Source organism: Berghia stephanieae, chromosome 7 (assembly GCF_034508935.2).
Source record: "Berghia stephanieae isolate SIO BIC M18660-M18661 chromosome 7, UCSD_Bste_1.3, whole genome shotgun sequence".
Lineage (NCBI taxonomy): Eukaryota > Metazoa > Mollusca > Gastropoda > Nudibranchia > Aeolidiidae > Berghia > Berghia stephanieae.
The window spans coordinates 24,289,851-24,303,483 of NC_088366.1; positions in this window are offsets into that span (position 1 = coordinate 24,289,851).

Consider the following 13,633-nt stretch of genomic DNA (forward strand, 5'->3'; position numbering starts at 1 on the left):
ATAATAATAATAATAATAATAATAATAATAATAATAATAATAATAATAATAATAATAATAATAATAATAATATCTCGTTCCTCTATTGTGGCCAATCGGAGTTGTCAGAACAGTCGGGTTGTGAGTTCGAATCCTTATTGCCGCAATGTTTTTATTCTCTATTGTATTCTGACACTTTACCGCTCACTTCATTTCGGGTCTGCTACACACACTTTTCTGAACTCATATTCTTGATGCGATCATATAATAAAATTACATCCAAGCTTTGGAATTTTTTTAAAAAGAAGAAAAAACTTGAGCAACTAAACTTGAGCATTTATATAGCGCAATATCCACTCAATGTGTTCAACGCGCTTTACAAGGGGTCCCAAGCCAACAGAGTATTTAACATGCAAGACGAGACATGACACCTGTTAGGCGATATTCCATTTTTTTTTTCGGAGAGTGACAACGCTGTTAACGGCCGGGCACTCATTTTAGATCTGAGTACGGTGAGAGAATATGAGTAAAGAGCCCTTCATATCTCAAAACTATAGATTTAACTGTTTCCGTCCCAGTCAAGGACTCCGGTCAGGGCCAGGACAAAACCAGGTAATCTCATTCTAAGACTAGGACAAGAAGCAAATTGGAAAACAGATAATATAGGGAAAAAGAAGACAAAGCAAGTAACCTCTTTGCCGGGGGGGGGGGGGGGGGGGGGGGGGGGGTTTACTGACAAATTCGTCATTTACATATTATGTACATCACGTGAGTGAGTTCCTTATAACTATTGCCATCATTTTAATCTCTTTATCATTATTATTATTGTTTTATTATTATTATTTTATTATTATTATTATTATTATTATTATTATTATTATTTACATATTATGTACATCACGTGAGTGAGTTCCTTATAACTATTGCCATCATTTTAATCTCTTTTATCATTATTATTATTATTGTTATTATTATTATTATTATTATTATTATCATCATCATCATCATCATCATCATCATCATCATCATCATCATCATCATCATCATCATCATCATCATAGTCTTCATTATTAAAATTCGATTTTCTTTCAATGACATTTACTGTAGTTTAACGTCCTGCATACTTCCAATTGTACAGACAGGTCTGTGTGGTTTGTAGGGTTGGTTGTCCTTGTCTCATTCTTGCCTAAGTTCCTGTTTTGGTGGTACTTACAACAATTCCCTATCTGACTGTCAAGTGGTTTTGTATCACCACGTCGTAGAAGTTGTACTCACACCCACTTATTCTTCTGTCAGGTGCTTATGATATGTACTTGTACTTATATGACCTAAGAGTGTGGCAAGTGCCGTTAAACTCTGTTAAACGAAACAAACACTTAGAATTACAACTCTGCTGATTTAAACTGTGCCAAGAGGTGATGTTAGTGGTGGTGATGAGAGTTGAGAGCTTTTGTGAGTGTAAATGTAATCTTTCATGGACTCGAAGTCAGACAAGGATTTTTAATTCCTTCTCCTTCTTCGTCTTGGTCTCCTCCTCCTCCTTCATCATTATCATAAAAATCATCATCATCATCGTCATCATCATCATCATCATCTTCTTCTTGAGCCAGAAAAAAAGGGGAAGATAAAGGGAACTGGTTTAAACAGTATTAAAAGCAACAGTGCGGCTATGTGGTCTAGTGGTATGACTCTCGCTTTCGGATCGGAAGGTCCTGGGTTCGAGCTTCGCTCTGCGCATAGTTGAGTCCTTGGAGAATGCTCTTTACTCACAATTTCTCACCGTACTCAAGTGTAAAATGAGTACCTGGCCTTTAACAGCGTTGTCTCTGTCCGAAAAAAAAATGTAATCTCGCCTAACAGGCGTCATGTCCCGTCCTACGTGTTAAATGTTGCTGTTGGTCAGGGACCCCTTGTAAAGCGCTTTGAGCACGTTTAGTGGATATTGCGCTATATAAAAGCTCAATTTAATTCAATTTGATTTAAAACATATCTATCAACATGCTTAGTTTGAGATTACCTCCATGCCCTCTAACACTAATGGCGATGGATTACCTGAACGTTCTACTCAGGCACTAGCTAGGAGGGATCCACTTGTCATGCTTACGAAATGTATGGAAAAAACCATGACAGAGGAGAGACTTTTCAATAGTAATTTAACAGCATTCGCGACACTTTTAAGTAATTCTAGCGCCAGTAAAAGGGAAGATTATCATATGACTGTTTGTTTTGAGGAGTTTTACGGCACATGCAACACGTTTAGGTCATTTCAGCGCCAGTTTAAAATGTGAAAATGATAGAATAATAAAAATATTTAAGATCTAGCTATCACGGAGTAAAGAACGTGTAAGACAAAGGGGACTAGTGCAACAGAGATCAGGATTTGACCCAAGAGCGATGATACATCCATGCCGTGTAGCTAATCTGAGAGTACTTGGGTCCCACACCAACGCCGACACCGCTACAGGATCTCCGTCAAATGGGATACACTCAGATTGTTACAATAACACCATCATTATCATAATAACCCTTTGTTGCATGAGGTATGATACCATCGACCTAGGATGATGATTTTTGGCAAACAAGCATGTTTCGACACTAAAATGACATTGACATCATCATTTTTTATCCAAACCTTGTCAATTAGGGGGGTCAAGTTGTCCAATATATTGGACGTCATGCATACGGGGTTCGAATGTGAAAAATTTTGCCATTCCCAAAGTTAATAAATTTGGTATAAAATATTAGGATTTTAACACCTTTACTTATTCTGGACCAAGCAGAAAAGACTTCATCATGCTCTTTTACATTAGAGCAATGATTGAAAACAATACAAGAGTGGGGCGTGTAGCTCATACCCTATTTTGTAAACCATCAAATAAGCAAAATATGAAAAAAAACCCCTCAAAGAATCATATGACAGATGATCATTTATTACTTGAAAGAAAGTCAGAATGCATCAAAATACAAGTTTTGAAAAAATTACTATTATGAAGCGTGATGGAAACGATAAAAACAGTCATCCAACCCATCCTTCCCGGTCATACACAGATACGCACAACACTTGCGACACATGAACACAGACTTTCTCTTGCATCCTTCCATCTTGCACCTCTGTCCATCCTTCACATCCATTCTTTTCGAAAAATGATCGACCCTGTCATACCTTGCATTCACATTCACACTTTTGGCAGACTTGGACTGGCGCCTGTCAGGGACAGGAGGGGTTGGCTCTAGAGTCCGCTCGATAGGGCACGAAGACTTGATCAGTCCCCTCGCAACATCTAATTTGAACATTGCTAGTTGCATCTTGCACTTGGCATTGCTAGTCTTGCACAGCAACCAAGAGTTGACGACACAAAGGTCAATGAGATGGAACAAAATCCTCTTGTACCATTTCTTTCCCTTCATCGTGTTCCTGTACAAGGCAAGCAACATATCTCATTTGTCCACCCCACCCATATTTTGATTGTATTCCTTTATAAGGGCAGGACAGGTCACTGTGATATGGCGCTTGTTTGTCCTGTCATACCTTGTGACAAGTGTGGTGGGTTCGACTCCATGGACGTTTGAGCCAACAAGGACAAGTTTGTTATCAAACCACTCACAAATGACCAGGCTCTGATCATCATCTGACCTGTAGTCGTAGCTCCCCCTACCTCTTTTCTTTATGTCCTTTTGACACAATAGGGGACATTTCTTTGTCCTGTTTGCCCTTAGTGTGCATGTAGCATGCAACCCTCTTCTCTCTCCTGTTCAAGGAGGAGGTCAGGTGAAGCAAAGTAGTTGTCAAAGTAGACATAGCTCCCTGCGGTTGTTCACCAGTAAGAGCTAGAACAATCTCCCCTGATTTCCCACATTGAGTCCCTCCCCCACCGTCCCAGGTTGACTAAAACTAGCAGCTAAAGGGTCCCCAGCAAACATGAACTTGTGGACATAGCCTGATGTCCCTGCCAAAACCCAGACCTTATATCCCATTTTTTGGGTTTCTTCATCATATAAACCTTGAGGCTATGTCTACCCTTGAAAGGGACCATCTGCTCATCAACTGAAACATGTATCTCTTGTTCGGCACATGCCTCGAGCTGAATATTCAATTATTCTAATAGAGGTTGCACCCGGTGCAGCCTATCATAGCCCACCTCCCCCCTTGGCCTCATTAGTTCATTGTCATTCAAGTGGATGACAGACAAAATTTCATCAAACCTATTACAGGTCATGGCATCGGCGACAGTGTGCTGCTTCGTTGCTTCAGACCAATACGATCTCCGAAATGGCAAATTCACAATCGTCGTGTACAGGCATATACCAATGAAGGTCCTCAGTTCTTCCTTCTTTACCAATTGGATGTGGTGTCTTTGTTGCGCCAGCCGGTGTCTGTTGGTTTCAAGGAGCATGAGGTCCTATAACTCATTACCAAGATGAGCGAGAAACATGTCAAATGGCGTCCGGCAGTTCAAGGCTGGCCCCTTGGCTCGCAACTCATTTTCCACTCTAGTATGAGGCGGTAGGTCTCTTTTCACCCAGTGCCATGTTCTTGGAGTTCTGCAAGGAAATAGATGTACCACTTACGTTATAAAAAAGTAGAAATAAATACTAAATCTAAGTAAAGTACAAACAAACAGACGAAAAAAACCGTAAGAATTGCGTACATCTTCAAAGGCCCACACAGCGCAGTGGGTGACAGGAGCTGAAACGTTGACACATGTCCCGGTCTCATGTGAGCAGGACAGAGAACCGAACCCTCGACCTTTTGCATGTGAGGTGATATGCCGTCCTAAAACATCCGACCACAAAAATTATTCAAGATATTGATTTGCTATTTTACACATTGGTGGAGGAATTCTACAATCACAATAACTTACGGGTCAATACTGCTAGAAAGATCAGCCTCCTCCGAATCAGCTGTGTTGCCGTCGCACTCGTCAGTCGCACTCGTCATCGGAACCACTAGCATCTCCATTTGCATACTCTTCATCTCCTTCCTCATCAAGACGCTCGTCATCACTACAGTATGGAATGTTGTCTTGGATGTCATCAAGCACCAGTAGCCTTGCTTCAGCTGCATTCATTGATCTTTTCAGCGTACATTACAGATAAAAAACAACACGATTGGTCACATTGCCACCCATTTTATCACTTAGCATGCTCACTGAATCTTGACCAGCACAAGCAGCGAGTCGTGCTAACAACTCGGCCACAAATACCGCTGTACTACCGACTATATCTAAATAAAGTTTCAATAAAGAATCAACTGAATTAATTGCAATGTTGTCTCTGATCTAGTTATTTGCATGCATACTGTCCAAAATATTGGACGGTTCTATTTATAGTAACGCCCCCCCCCCCCCCCCCGCACATGGTGTCCAATATTTTGGACGCTCGATAAAAGTCACTTCCTCCTCCAATGCATACTGTCCAATATTTTGGACAAGCCTTAAAATCACCAATTATAAAATAATGATCAACGTTTTGAACCTATAAACCCTTCAGAAGTGAGCAGGACCCATAAACCCACACCAACAATAACTTTTATTGGGACTAAAAGCTACAAAGCAGTAAAAAATAAGCGAAAAGTTGGCTTACCTCTTAGGTGCTGGTGTTGCCATTTTGCAGCATGGCATTGGGTGGAAAGTAGGCAGAGTTGCGGTTCTTGGTGTTTAAAAAACTAGCATTTGGGGCTTCCAATTGCCGCGAAACATAACTTCTAATACTTGTGAGGTCGGTCTGAAGATGAGGGACACTTTTTAATGTGTCCAAAATATTGGACACTATGCAACAAAGGGATAAGAACTATAATCAATATAACAAGAGGACGTGATGGCCGAGTGGACAAAATATTATACATATAATATAATATACTTCCATCCGACGGAGCCCCAATTGCCCTAATTCGACATCTCGTATTTTTCCTGGTTTGTTTTTGTTTTTAAGGGTTTTACGGCGCTTGCAACACATTAAGGTCATATCGGCCCCAGTAAAAAGGAAGAAACTAGGATCGTAAAGACAATCTTGATGTACAATTTAAAGGACTTGAAGAAAAAGTAAGACAAAGGGGAATTGTTCAAACAGGGAACATATTTAGATTCCAAGAGCACACTATCATTGTACTTCGTTTGTTTGTTTGTTTTTAAGGGTTTTACGGCGCTTGCAACACATTTAGGTTATATCAGCGCCAGTAAAAAGGAAGAAAATGGGATAGTAAAAAGTTCTAGAATTACAATTAAAGCACCCAAGAGAAAGGAAGAAAAAGGGGAACTGGAACAAATAGGGATCAGATGCAGATTCCAAGAGCAAACCATCAATGTACTTAGTTTGAGATCACCTATAAGTCTCATCCGGACAAAGCACAAAATCCAACAAAGAGGAATACACTCAAATGCTTACATTATACATAAAAAATCACAAACATAATAATACATAACAGAGAGATGATTTACAAGGAAAATAATATCATCTCCCAAAACAATAACTGTGCATTTGACTGTTTCCCTCCCAGCTAGGACTCATGCCAGGACAAAACCAAGTAATCTCTTTCCAAGACAAAGACAGAAAGCATGTTGGAAAACAGATATAAGGGATAGAAGACACAGCAAGTACCTCCCTGCCCACTATGGTAGGTCAGGAACCCCACCCAGGTGTACTTAGTTTGAGATCACCTAAAAGTCTCAACCAAACACCAGCACAAGATCTAACTAAGAGGAATACACTCAAATGTTTAGAAACCATATGTTAAAAATTTTAAAAATTAAGAGTACATAACAGAGAGATGATTTACAAGGAAAAAATATCATCTCCCAAAACTATACCCAGCCAAGGACTCCGGCCAGGGTCAGGACAAAACCAAGTAATCTCATCCCAAGCCAAAGACAGAAAGCAATTGGAAAAGACACAGGGGGATAGGAGACACAGCAAGTACTTACCTGCCCAGTGGAGGTCGGGAACCCCACCCAGATTGCTCTGATTCGACATCTCGTATTTTTCCTTGAGCACGAGACTTAGCCCGTATTTCTCACTTTTCATGTCGGTGGTTTCTCGAGATTGACCCTAAAGAAAAAAAAATCTACTGATGAATTACTGGAACTTTTACTATTTTATTCACTTAACTGTGATCCATCGCCTCGAACTGGCATTTAATACTATTACTATTATGTTGAAGTGAAACAATCTGCAGTAGGCCAAACAAAATATGTGTGTTTGTTTTTTAGGGGTTTTAAGGCGCTCGCGACACATTTTTCGGTGTCATTTCAGCGCCAGTAAAAACGAAGAAAATGGGAGGGTTAAAAATATTGATTGATTTACAATTCAAAGCATAAGAGAAAAAGACAAAGGCGGTTCAAATAAAGAACAGGTGTCGATTCCAAGAACACAATATCATTGCACTTCAACAGATCACTTGTTTGTTTTATTTTATCAGCGCGAGTAAAAATGAAGAAAATTGGATAGTAAAATGATTCTAGAATTATAATTAAAAGGACTTGAGGAAAAAGTAAGACAAAGGAGAATTGGTTCAAATAGAGAACAGATGTTTGTTTTTAAGGGTTTTACGGCGTTTGCAACACATTTAGGTTATATCAGCGCCAGTAAAAAGGAAGAAAATGGGATAGTAAAAAGTTCTAGAATTACAATTAAAGCACCCAAGAAAAAGTAAGACAAAGGGGAATTGAGAACAAATAGGGATCAGATGTAGATTCCAAGAGCATACCACCAATGTACTTAGTTTGAAATCACCTACAAGTCTCATCCAGACACAAGCACAAAATCCAACAAAGAGGAACACACTCAAATGCTTACATTATACATTCAAAATAAAAATAATAATACATAACAGAGAGATGATTTACAAGAAAAAATATCATCTCCCAAAACAATAACTATGCATTTGACTGTTTCCCTCCCAGCTAGGATTCCGGCCAGTGCCAGGACAAAACCAAGTAATCTCATTCCGAGACAAAGACAGAAAGCATGTTGGAAAACAGATATAGGGGGGTAGAAGACACAGTATGTACCTCCCTGCCCACTATGGGAGGTCAGGATCCCCACCCAGTAGAGAACAGATGTAGATTCCAAGAGCACCATATCAATGTACGTACTTAGTTTGAGATCACTTAAAAGTCTCACCCAGACTCCAGCACTAGTCCCCACTAAGAGGAATACATTCAAATGCTTACATTATACATTCAAAATAACAAATATAACAATACATAACAGAGAGATGATTTACAAGGAAAAGAATATCATCTCCCAAAATAATAACTATGCATTTGACTGTTTCCCTCCCAGCCAAGCACTACAGCCAGGGCCAAGGCAAAACTTAGTAATCTCATTCCAAGACAAAGACAGAAAGCAAATTGGAAAACAGGTATAAAAAGGGGATAGTAGACACAGTAAGTGCCACCCTGCCCACTATGGGAGGCCAGGAACCCCATCCAGACACAAGCACAGGATCCCACTAAGAGGAATACATTCAAATGTTTACAAATTAATATATTCCAAATTTTTAAATATACATTTGACTGTTTCCCTCCCAGCCCATGGCTCCGACTAGGGTCAGGACAAAACCGAGTCATCTCATTCTAAGCGACACGAAGACAGAAATCAGGATGGAAAAGAGATAATATAGGGGAACAGCAAAGGACCTCCCTACCCACTATTATCGGAAGACAAAAGACCCCAACCAGTAAGTCAAAAATAAAGACCACCAAAGTCATATAAATATTATTTTCAATCAAGTCCCATTTTATTTGTGTTTCCAATGATATCAATAACTCAAGATTTAAAAAAAGTAAAACTAATAATAAGTGGATAATACAATGACAGGGTATAAAATTATGACCGAAAAAAAACAAAAAACAAAAACAAAAAACAAAAACAAAAACAAAACAAACAAAAAGCAAACAAACAACAATAACAAAAAACTTCCCAACAAACCGACAAATAAACAAACATAAATAATACCATTCGATTTCAATGCAGTGGCATACAAACCCAAACAGATAGAAAAAGATATTATTATAGAGGTTATAATATTTTACAAGAAGCATTATTTGTAAATCACAAACAATAATTTAACCAGTTAATTGCCGCACTCTAGAAACCCATGTAGGAGTCCCATGTTTGAAAATTTTTGACAAGATGAGAAGCATTCACATTCAAATCACTCAATTTTTCAGGGACGAGTTTTCTGGACAAATTGTTTAAAACACGGCTTTCCAGAGTACGACATTTGACTGGTTATGGCAATGAAGGAAATCATAAGTTACCGAAATTGACCTAAAACCAGACTGATGTCCTTCCTACAACGGCATTTTTTATTTTTACATTAGCTGGGACTGTGGCAAAGGCTCGTTTTCATTACATGCAACACAAAAAGATGCCAATATTGATTCCATTATTTTTAAAAACTAAGAAATGTTGTTTCTATTTTTATCATCAGTTTCTCTTGACTGAGTAAGAAAAAAAAATCAAATAACTGAGGAGCTGCTACCGGTATTGTAGCCGTTAATAGTTTTCCAGATTTGAAAAATTGAGGACAAAGTAGCTACTTTGTCCTCACCTTTCAAACCCTTTAGAATGCTACTTCCGTCACTCTTTTAGTGTTGATCTATCAAATTTTAATTATATTTAAAATTTCCCTTTATTTTCTAAAAAAAAAAAAAATAAAATTAAAAAATATCATCTCATTATCTATTACCAGAGAAACTAACAAAAACCACGCCTTTTCAAAACTTAATAGTAGTGCCTTTTTCTGTTGAATGTCATGAAACCGACAGTCTCAGTTACTGAATTCATGCTCAGAACAACGTAAAATTTGTCGGAATTATCCAGCGAAAAAAATGAAATCGATCTGTCACGATTTTATTTTAATGTTGGGCAAACCTACATAATATAGATAATGTAAAAAATCGTTTTCATTTCGAACACCAGGCATAATTTGGTCTATTGGGAAAATAAATAAATAAACCCATCATCCACTCACTCACCCCATCACAGACAATTATTAACTAGACAAAAACGGAATGAAATGATTAAACATAATAAATGTGCCCTGTCGTTAATCAAATGTCAAATCATTCAAAGAAGAAAAAATGACTACAATTTGATAATTTTAAGATGATCTAACTGCTCAAAATGTTAACTGCGATTGACGAAAAGCAACGTATGTTATTTAAATACGAGAAAAAAAAAATATCGAAAAAGCAATTCAAATCAACCCAAATTCAAAATTTCTATCCGGTTTTCTAAGTCCTTTTAAATAAGCATTGCAACAGCAGTGTAATTGAAATGTGAATCTCTTCAATTAAAACACAACCTCTCTCTCTCTCTCTCTCTCTCTCTCTCTCTCTCTCTCTCTCTCTCTCTCTCTCTCTCACACACACACACACACACCAATCATTGAAATTGACTAGTTACTTTTTGTTATCATTATCGTCACTAAATTAAGTCAAAATATGTAAACAGTCTCGTCCCCTTAACTTTCTGTTTTGTTTTCCAAACGGCATTAGTAGATATGCACGGAAGACTAGAATAGAAGAGATATTATATAGTGTACGTCGTCAACCAGATGATGATGATGATGATGATGATGATGACGATGATGATGATGATGATGATATCGATAATAAATGATGATCAGAACAAAAGACGATGAATATCATCATTTTTTTTCTATGGCTATCGTCATCGCATGATCATATTTCTTTATTTTTTTTTTTTTTGGAATAAAAGAGAGAAAGTGAGTATAATCACAGGACCCGAGAACACGTGACTTTCATTATCATTCACAGGACATCATCACTGCATAAAATCAGTATTATTAACGAAATCATCATGATACTCTTACAACATTTTATACAACGGCAACGTGGGCTGGCATAACTGGTTCACATTGAGATAAAAACAATCAACAATGTCCTCATGATATGGCAGTTTATTATAGTAATAATAATAATAATAATAATAATAATAATAAATAATAATAATAATAATAATAAATAATAATAGTAATAATAATAATAACAATATCATCAATCAATTAAAGAAAAGAAGAAAAAAAGTATAGAGATATGTAGAATCAACGATAAAGGCACCGCATAATAACATAATAGAATATATTGCTCAGCGACTAAATCATATAATCATAATATAATAAATATTGATTGAGATTGATAATAATTAATATTGTTACGTCGACCTGACTGATATGTGAGGAAACAGCCTTCTTTGTTTGTTAGTTTGTTTTTAGGAGGTTTTACAGCGCTTGCTACTACAGTATATTAGGTCACTTCAGCGCCAACAAAAAAGATGATAATAGAGAAAAACTTGTAGATCTGAAGTTAAAAGCACCATAGAAAAAAAAAGAAAAAACAAAAACAAAGGGGACTGGTTCAAATAGGGGAAAAAAGAAAATTCCACAAGCAAACAATCAATATGCTTGTTTGACATTACTTAAAAGTCCCATCCGTCATGAGCAGAGGATCCCAAAAATATATGGGTCTATAAATAAATTCACTGTAATCAACAATTTTCTTTACTTATCTTTGATTTGAACTATGCAATTCGTTAGACTTTGATTTATAAGTGAAAGTGTAAGTAATTTCGAAAAGTACGACTTAAAACAAAACAAAAAAAAAAAAAAAAATTGATCATATTATCTTCAAATTAAAAAAATAAAGAAAATGTATTAAAAACTCAGTAAGACTTATTCACGACAAATTCTGATTGGAATGTCTTTGTTTTTGTTTTTAAAAATCGAATGGAATGTGGAATGCTCATAAAATCAAATGTTTTGTTGAATTTAATTGGTTCAAAATTCAAAAAGGTTTTGTTCAATGGTTTATTCGTAATGGCAAAATGGCGAGTGTACATCGCAACGGCGAAAATGGCAACTTATTAAGAAGGTCTACATGTATTTAAAAAGCTAAAATAGTAGGAAAAAAAAAGAAGATAAAATTAATTATTATTACAAGCTTTTCTTTTCAAAACATTTCTAAGCTATACGATTCCACCCCCCCCCCCCCCCCAATAAAAAAAAAGTCTGATTTGGTGAAATGCATTACAGATATAAGAAGAATATGGGTTACATTATTTGTTCGGACAATAAAAGTTCTGACACAACAACTACCTCTACAGAAGAACAGAAGAAAAAAAATCAATGCTATAAAATCTGAACACCAGAGAATTGAAATGTAGATAAAAAGCACCATGAGTTGCAAAAAGAGATATTCAATTAATAAAAAATAATATTAATTAATAATTTTTCATCATTGCACCCAAACATAAAAGTTATTGCAAAGGGAGGTGATTACAAAACGAATTTTTTTTAAATTGGAAAATGGTGGTTTAGGGTGATCAGAATGTTTAATTTATAATGCTATATTTATTTTCTAGATGACTTGACTAGCATAACAATACCAATATCAAAATTTTGCGTAATTCGACATTCTTAACTCCTTAACATTAAACCAAACAAAAATAATAAACCTGAATAAAATGCCATCATGTATAATTAAAGTAACATTAATATTCAATTTAGTCTTCTAACAGCAGCTCATTATGCAAATGGAGTCTCATAATACTAATAATAATAATATTAATAATAATAATAATAATAATAATAATAATAATAATAATAATAATATTCTTTTGGAATCATGTCATGTTACCACAAAAGGCCCCCAACAATCTTAACATGAATTTGTAATAAATACACGACAATGCTTACAGTACAGCAATTCCGTCAACGCAAGCCAATAATCCTATATATTTTGTATTACTTATTATATTGTATGCAGTGGGTAAAGGCAAGATATGTTAAATTTTTTAAAAATCTCTCTTTCACTCTCTCAGTACCAACAGACAAAAAGGTTTTAAAATCTCTTTTGAGCATTTATCCACAAGCATAATTTTATTAGTCCATAGAAGCACCACACAAAAAGCAAGGATATAAATAAATTGTATCATATCTATACACATATATACATATATATCAAAACAGCCCCAATCCCATGATCTGAAGAAAAAAAATAATGCGTTGCAGATGATTGGAATTAATAAATGGAAGAAGAGAATGGTTTGAGGAAAGTGTTGGTTTTGTACATTTATCAACTGATGAACGGACTGATGAGAGAAAACGACATGTCTTATATTATTTACAAATCTGATAACCCAATTGCTCTGTGTTGTAAAGGATGTACAATCAAACCGTGGCAAATATTGTCTATTACAAAAAATGTTACATCAAGCCCATAATTGCGTTTGGTTATCGGATCTGCAATCTGCAAAAATATGGGCATGTCCATGAGGGAGCACTCATAATGCACTAGCTGAGGTAGAAATTCCTCGTGTTGCAAGTGTGTAAAATAAAAGGAAGCTTGAAATTTTAAAACAAATTACATTTACAAAATATTCTTTTAAAAAACAAACAACCCCCCTGCCAAATACATACAATCAAAAGAAAAACAAATAAAACAATTAGCTCATACACCCGCTTGATAATTGAAAAAAACAATCTATGACTAAAGGGGAGAAAAAATGAACTCTAATTTCACCATGGGTATTGTCTTTTCTATTTATTTATCAGATAATACTTTTAAAAACGTTCTCTTTTGTCCAACTACAATTTCTTTCCTCCCTATTCATCCCCATCCCCTCCTTA